Source organism: Cryptotermes secundus, unplaced genomic scaffold (assembly GCF_002891405.2).
Source record: "Cryptotermes secundus unplaced genomic scaffold, Csec_1.0 scaffold1561, whole genome shotgun sequence".
Classification (NCBI taxonomy): domain Eukaryota; kingdom Metazoa; phylum Arthropoda; class Insecta; order Blattodea; family Kalotermitidae; genus Cryptotermes; species Cryptotermes secundus.
Genome location: NW_019723942.1, coordinates 299,640 through 307,428, shown reverse-complemented (window position 1 = coordinate 307,428; position 7,789 = coordinate 299,640). Strand labels below are relative to the sequence as shown.

Genomic DNA, 7,789 nt, shown 5'->3' with positions numbered 1-7,789 from the left:
GGGTCACGCAGAAAGTTAATTGCTTGAAACCGAGCTAAATCTGCGAGAGTTAAGAACGTATGAAATAAAAGTGCAGCGCCATCTGTTGAACACATGTTGTAATGTTCAACAGATGGCGCTACAGTTTAAAATGTTTTCTTGTTAACTCTCGATGATTCATCTTTGTCTTAAGAAATTAACTTTCTGCGTTATTATAAGGGTGAGCGAGGGTGGGGTCCCAGGGGTCCCACGCTTCCATGCTCAGTACCTCCTACCCTGCCCTATAAAATGAATTCTTCAGAGGAGCGGTTTGCGCAGCCCAATAAGATACTAAGATGCTATATTTTAACTACACTTCGTGGCTTTCCATGAGGTTTTCGTCTCGAGTGTTCACTTTTTACTCCAGAGATGGCGCTTTCTCTGAAGAAAGTTAATCACTTGTGGAGTAATGTTCAAGTGATTAACTTTCTTCAGAGGAGCGGTTTGCACAGCCCAATAAGATACTAAGATGCTATATTTTAACTACACTTTGTGGCTTTCCATGAGGTTTTAGTCGACAGATAGCGGTACAGTTATATTATACTTAATTGTTAACTCGCTGAATTCGCTTGGTCTCAAGTTATTAACTTTCTGCGTGACCCCAAGAGCGGGTGAGGGTGGAGTTCCACCCTTCCATAGTATTCATATGAAATAAGAAACTAGCGCCATCTTTTGAACATTACTCCATAGATGGCGAAGCATGGGACGCTTCCATAGTATTCACATTCATATGAAATAATAAAAAGCACCATCTGTTGAACATTACTCCGCAGATGGCGAAACGTGGAACCGTACCCACGACGGCTGTTGGGGTCACGCATAATGTTAAATACTTGAGACCAAACTAAATCCGCGAGAGTTAAGCAAGTATGAAATAAAAGTGCAGCGCCATCTGTTGAACAGATGTTGTTGAAATGTTCAACAGATGGCGCTGCAGTTTAAAATAATTTCTTGTTAAATCTCGCTGAAGTAGCCTGGTTTCAAGCGATTAACCTTCTGCGTGATTATAAGGGTGGGTGAGGGTGGGGTCCCACGCTTCCATCCTCAGTACCTTCTGCCCTATCCTATAAAATGAATTCCTCAGAGGAGCGGTTTGCACAAGCCAGTAAACTACATTTCGTGGCTTTCTATGAGGTTTTAGTCAACAGAATGCGCTACAGGTTTAAATACTTTCTTGCTAACTCTCGCTCATAGAATTTGGTCTCAAATGAATAAGTCAAAGTTTTTTTCTTTTTGATCCCATGTGGATTTTAATAAAACCCGCTTAAGTTGAGTGTTTTAATGAGCGGCCGCAAAAAGCAAAAATATTCCCTCACCCCGGTCCCTCCCTTCTCTCTTACCCTATCTCCTAATTTCTTTCAATTTTCTTTTTCACAAAAATCCTACTGGTTTTGAACCAGGGACCTTCTGAACACTAAGCTGATGTCTTACCCCTAGACCACCACCTCCACAGAAATTTATTTTCTGTAATCTTCCTCTTAAGCTACATCTTCGGTTATAATTCCAGAAAATTCAAATAACTTACTTTCTAAATCACAAAACTATACTTGGTCTCGAACCTTCCAACTCTTGTTCACTACGCCGGTGTTTTACCAATAGGCCACCAATGCCACGAAAATTTTTACCTTTAATCTGTCTCTTATGTTACATCTTTTGTTATAATTACAGAAAAATCTTGTCAACTACATTTGTATTTCATAAAACTTTCGTTGGTTCCGAACCTCGGACCTCCTGCACATTAGTTCAGTGCTTTACCAATAACCCACCAATGCCACGGAAATTTTACATCTTTAATCTTCCTCTTATGATACATCTCGCTATATAATTCCAGAAAAAAAAATCATTACAAAAATCCTCGGGGTTACGAACCACCGACCTTTGCATTACTACTTCTGTGCCTTTCGTCTAGACCACCATAACATCTTTGCTGCAACTTTCTGCGATCCTCCTCATATTCTACGACTTGGTTTAGAGCTGCAGAAAAATCATATTTATTTATTCACTTTTCAATTTATATTGACAAAAGACACCGCGGTCTCGAACCCCGTACCTTCCCAATACTACGCCAGTGTAGCATAGTGCCTGAACCAACTACGCTATTCCGTGCCGGTGGTGATGGCATTTGCCACAAATTAAAGCAAACTGATACAGCAAACACAAACATGCCATCTTTTAGTCCCACTCATATTCGTCAGCCTCAAATAGATGTGTATTTAGAGGCAACATTTATACAGAAACCAAAGTAACTCTGCATGCAGGTATGGGTTCCATAAGTGTACAAGTAACAAAGAAGCTACGAGGAACAAACAAAACAGACACATGCAGGACGCGAGATGTGAGGGACGCATATGATGTGGAAGAGGAAAGGAATTACGTACTTACAGAATTTCGGTAGGGGAAATTTGTTGAAAAATTTGAAAATAGTGGCATGGCAACATGAATGTATAATAATTGTAAAGAAGCAGGTGAAGATAGGAGGTAGATGGAACTGGTTCAGAAATATGAGCAGTGACCATGTTTGGTACTGGCAGCGTTGAAATTTCAGGCTCTATATTATCATTCTAGAAAACTAGATGGTTAGATGGTAACATGTGTAGCATACTTACAGACTATTTTCATTCTCGAAGTTATCAATTCCTCTCCTAAGTTCTTGTACATTGAAAGTGGGGATATCATCTATAGATCCCCCAAATTCTGAAATGGCATCAGTAGGCCCTGCAAAGGACACATCTTTATAATAACGAATTATGTCCTATACCGTGCAGAAGGAAATAAGAAATTAAGGGATTTAAACTATAAGCTGCTTCTTACAACAAACAAAATGTTTGTAAAGTAGAGACGTACAGAATAACATGAGATATGTTTTCATAAAAAAGGGTAAAGTTATCCCTGTAACAGGCCGTGGAGGCCTATAGGGTTGTGAGACGTCGAGGTTTCCACATTTTAGCTAGACAGTCGGTTCACAAATAGCGGTGAGGCTGTCAGCCTTACACACCTGCCGCCCTTTACCCCCAGGAATATTCCTGGTACTCATTTCTGTTAAGTGGCTGAGTCGACCCCAGGGCCATAGTGCGGCTGGAAGGATTAGGTCAATTGAAAAATTCACCACGCCGGGGCTATAACCCGCAACCTTCCGGCTTGTAGCACAGTGTCTCAACCAACTACGCTACCGCACAACTTAATTGCTCAGCTGTTTCTTGTTTCCCGTATTCTACGATAATAATCTTCTGTGTCAAACCTCTCTATCTACAACTCTTTAATGAACCGTCACAACACAGCAAATAGTAAAACATCAAAGTCAGCGTTCAGCTGTGGCTTTGCTACATGTTTCAGCCACTAATGGCCATCATCAGGCAAATACATATCAACAAAAATCTACCATTTAACTGCAATCATAAAATGGATATAACACTATTAATGGTATAATTTTAAAAATGCTTATGTAAAAAATACAAAAGTTCAGATTATATAAAAATTAAAAATTGAAAGTATTATATAACAAGATAAATATTAATGATATTTTCAAAACATCAAATCTATCTATGGCTCTATAGCCCTCTATTGCGCTTTGGCCGCTTTTCAGTTTCTTAATCCTATACACAGACGGTAGGACTCCTTGGACGGGGGATCAGCCCGTCGCAAGGCCGCTACCCACACACAGAACAACACAAACACAGAATAAACGCACACAGACATCCATGCCTTGAGTAGGATTCGAAACCACGATCTCAGTGTTCGAGCGGGAGAAGGCAGTTCATGCCTTAGACCGCGCGGTCATTGTGACCGGCGCCAGACTTCTCAGTATGTTAAAGTACATCATGAACACACCTGTCGAAGGAAGCACTGGACTGGAACAGTGAAGAACTTCCTTGCTCGCCATAGTCTGTAAAAAACAAAATTAATGATCATTACCACATTTAGATGAACAGTACCATCTCTAATTTTTTAGAAGATATTTGCTTTAATTTCTTGTACTATAAACTCGGATTTGAAGGTCTGAATTTTGTATTGACTTGTATTGAACCCCCCGGGTGACAGTCTCCCACCGCCCACAATACTCAAATCAATATGGAATTCTTTGTACACCCCAGGGGTGTGCAATGGGAACATGTAATATGAAAGGAAGAAATTAGAAATACGAACATATCTGTAAAGCCTATACGGAAAAGAAAATTTCGGAGACCTGAGCGTAGTCCCTCGATGGTAAAGGCGATAAAGAACGTTACAGTTACAGACTTTAGTCCGTTCAGTTCAGATCGAAATTTATGAACAAAAGTCAACAGCAATTCAGCACATATTGGTATTATTAGGTTGGCTGTACAAGCTTTAAAATGGATCTGAAGCTGAAATAAGACTACGCTGATAATTAATTCACTGACTTCAAACCCATCTTGAAGGGGACTGTACTCACTGCATTACATACGGCCAGTTAAAATGCTTATTTAGAAGAGCTTCTTAAAAACTGCTTTTTGTATTCTTTCAAAAGGGCTTATTTTTGGATATTGACTACGCGGNGCTCCTCCAGAAGGGCTCAGCTCCATGAGTAAGTAAGTAAGTACATGTTTCGGTCGTACAAGACCATCATGAGGCAGTTATACACAGGAATACGTACAGTTACTGAACTACCGATACGGATGCATATCAGTGCAACGTGTCGTATTATATACTTACATAAAACTTTTGCCTCAAGATGATGTCATAATTAAAGTAGCAAATACATAAATAAGATAAAAGATAAAAGGTAACTATAAAGGTATATCATATATCAAGTTTTATAATGTGTTGAATATATTATTAAAATATTTAAAATATTTTAAAATATATTAAAGGATTTTTTCGTATGGTAGGTTAAGAATGTGTATGCTAACTTAAATATTTAAGGTTCCACTGCTACAGTGTAGGAAATTGGGCATCTACCGTATTTACGCATGTATAGGCCGCGTGCGTGTATAGGCCGCAGCACAATTTTCAGACAGAAATTATAGAAAAAGTAATTTTCTTGGAATATTATTTCAGGAGGAGAAATTATTATTATTAATTATGAATATATTTTTTTTTAAATGAAGTGTGATTTCGAATATTTCGAATATAAGCCGCACCCCAGTTTTCCTCTTGAATTTTTGGCAAAAAATGTGCGGCCTATACATGCGTAAATACGGTATATACTAAGAGACAGAATTTGCCTCAAGTTAGTGTTACAACTAAAACAGAAGATACAAGATAAGATAAAAGATAAAATATAAAAATATACACCATATATCAAGATTTATAAAGTGTTGAATATATTATTGAAATATTAAAAATGTTAAGAATACTTTTAAACAGTTTAAAAATATATTAAACTATTTAGTATGGGAGGTTAAGAAATATGCATGCCGACTTAATATTACGGTTCTAGTGCTACACTGTAGAGCTGGTCATGTTATGTCGTTTGTATACCTTCCGCGGTCTTGAAATCGACACTTGTTAGAGGTTAATTCGCTTAGTGGAGGGTGGAGTACAACTGGGTCCACTTGGCACGGCGGCCACTGATTGGCTTATTGTAGCCTGCTCCGGGTGGTTATGATGTTGGAGAATTTGGTGGAATGAAGATTGGTAGAGGAAACCGAAGTATTCGGAGAAAACCCGTCTCAGCGCCACTTTGTCCACCACAAATCCCACTTGAACAGACCCGGGGTTCGAACTTGGGCCGCCGCGGTGGGAAGCCAGCGACTAACCGCTTCAGCTTTGGCGCAGCCTTTGTTAGAGGTTAGTGGTCGGCTTCACACCCCGGTCGCTTTACCTCTGGAGAAAGAGCTGGCTGGGTGAGTCCCAGAACCGCTGTTATCGACGTCGAAAGGAAAAAATCTAAGCCCCACAGAACTTGAGCTCCGACCCCTAGGCCGTCCAACCGGTAACCAGTCGCTTTTCAGACTGCCGTATCTCGGCACCATATAACCAAATTTATAAAGAGGAAAATAATTATATTCATACACGTACAATGACATTCAGTGAGCGTAATTATACTCCCATAACCCAATGTTTCAATATAGCTCATATCGAAGCTCATCACTGAATGCCGTTCTGAACAATTCTAACAACTTTTGACCTTCACAATTTATTGTCTTAAAATCCATCTTAATATTATCCTCTCAGATCTTCCAAGTGGCTACTTTCCTGGTAATTAAGCCCCACAGTTATGTAAGCTTTCCTCCCTGTTGAAGCTACGTGTGTACCTCATTGTAGCATTAATTTCATCGTCTTAACAATAGTTAGTGTTCTGAACAATGTACGAATAATATTCTACTTATCCGCTATTATTCGTTCCCAAGATCCGACCTCTAAACTACTTTTATATAATGTTAATTGTAGCGTAGTGGTTTTAAACCCTTATGATGCATTCCCCTGCAAAATTGTATGGGCCCTCTACTGATTTTGAGAAGTGGAGAATTCCAAGCAGGGTTCACATGCGTCATTGACTTCAAGACAGTAGAAAACCTAAATCTGATCACGATAGAACTACATGTAAAGAACTGATAAAATTAAGGTATCTTATGAAGAGTTTAGCCTTTCACATACGAAATTTTTGGCAAACAGTACTTTTTGTGTACACAGCTCACATTTAGTGTTAATGTGTAGCCATTCTTTCTGTAAGTCTTTTCTTAAAACCTAACGGAAAAAGAACTATGTTAAAAAATAGTGGTATGCCTTCTCTTCGTGACATAAAGAGATGCCCGCTACGTCATACCGCTGCTTACCGCCTTTCCCCCAAAATATATCGGTTTCGATTCTCGGTTTGGACGCCGTCTATCCTATTTCCTCAGTCCATCATAAGAAAAGAAACCCTGATATAATATTTTAAGATAGACCGTAATCTCTCACTTCCATAGACTACCTAATCCATCATTCACAACCGTTAATCCATTCGATGCTCTGTAGTTGAGAAGGCGTCGTTAAAATACGGAGAGAATGTTGAACGTCGTGGTGTATTGATAATATTAAGCACCCATGATATGTATACAGTGGCCGTCTTGTAGTGCACTCAATTTCACCTGATGATGGCACTATGTTGCCGAAACATGTCGTGAAGTAACAGGTGAAATTGAGTGAACTACAAGACGGCCACTGTATACATATCATGGATGAAAATCAGTGCAACAGGACGCTAAAATACAACAATATTAGGCACGCTGCTTTGTATTGTGGAGAAATTCCATTTGAATTCTGGTCTGATCAGATATCGTGTAGGACGTCATGATCAGTTACTCTGAGAAAGGCCACGGCCACTCGTTATAGTCTTCCTAACCCTCATTCCTTCCAATTTCATATATCTCATTTAAAATTATGCAAAACATTGCAGTTAACTCATTGTCATGTAATAAGAAAGAAGCGCTCAATAAACTGAATTACATAACTGTTGTCAGAAGACTCACCGTGGATGCAGACACAGAACACCAAGCATGTATCACTAAGAACTGATTCGACAAACACTTCTGTTGCGTTAGAAAATGTTTAATTTGAATCTGGTTGGTTAATACTATGACCAATCTCATGGAGTTATTTTAGAACTGGCCATTCTTGCAGCGCTGAATGCATGATGACTTCCACATTAGTTAGTAAACAGATGTTCAATTTGTGATTTGATGCCTCAGAATTAATCTTTCATAATGACCGTAATCATGGATCAGTTTCTTTGTACCTCACTGCTTATGAAACTATGGAAAGAGATACACATATAATAATTATTATTACTTACGATTCGTTAAAATCTTAACTATCGTTACATTTCACT

The 7,789-nt window shown here is 38.9% G+C and overlaps 1 long non-coding RNA gene across 1 annotated transcript; it reads right to left on the bottom strand.

Annotated features, from left to right (window-relative positions):
• Positions 1 to 2,630: 2,630 nt before the first annotated feature.
• LOC117282141 lies at positions 2,631 to 7,457 on the bottom strand. The gene is made up of 3 exons (XR_004512774.1): positions 7,431 to 7,457; positions 3,847 to 3,901; positions 2,631 to 2,733 (listed from the first exon to the last, which is right to left on the bottom strand). It is a non-coding gene; the product is annotated as an uncharacterized LOC117282141 (long non-coding RNA).
• Between the last annotated feature and the right edge of the window lie 332 nt (positions 7,458 to 7,789).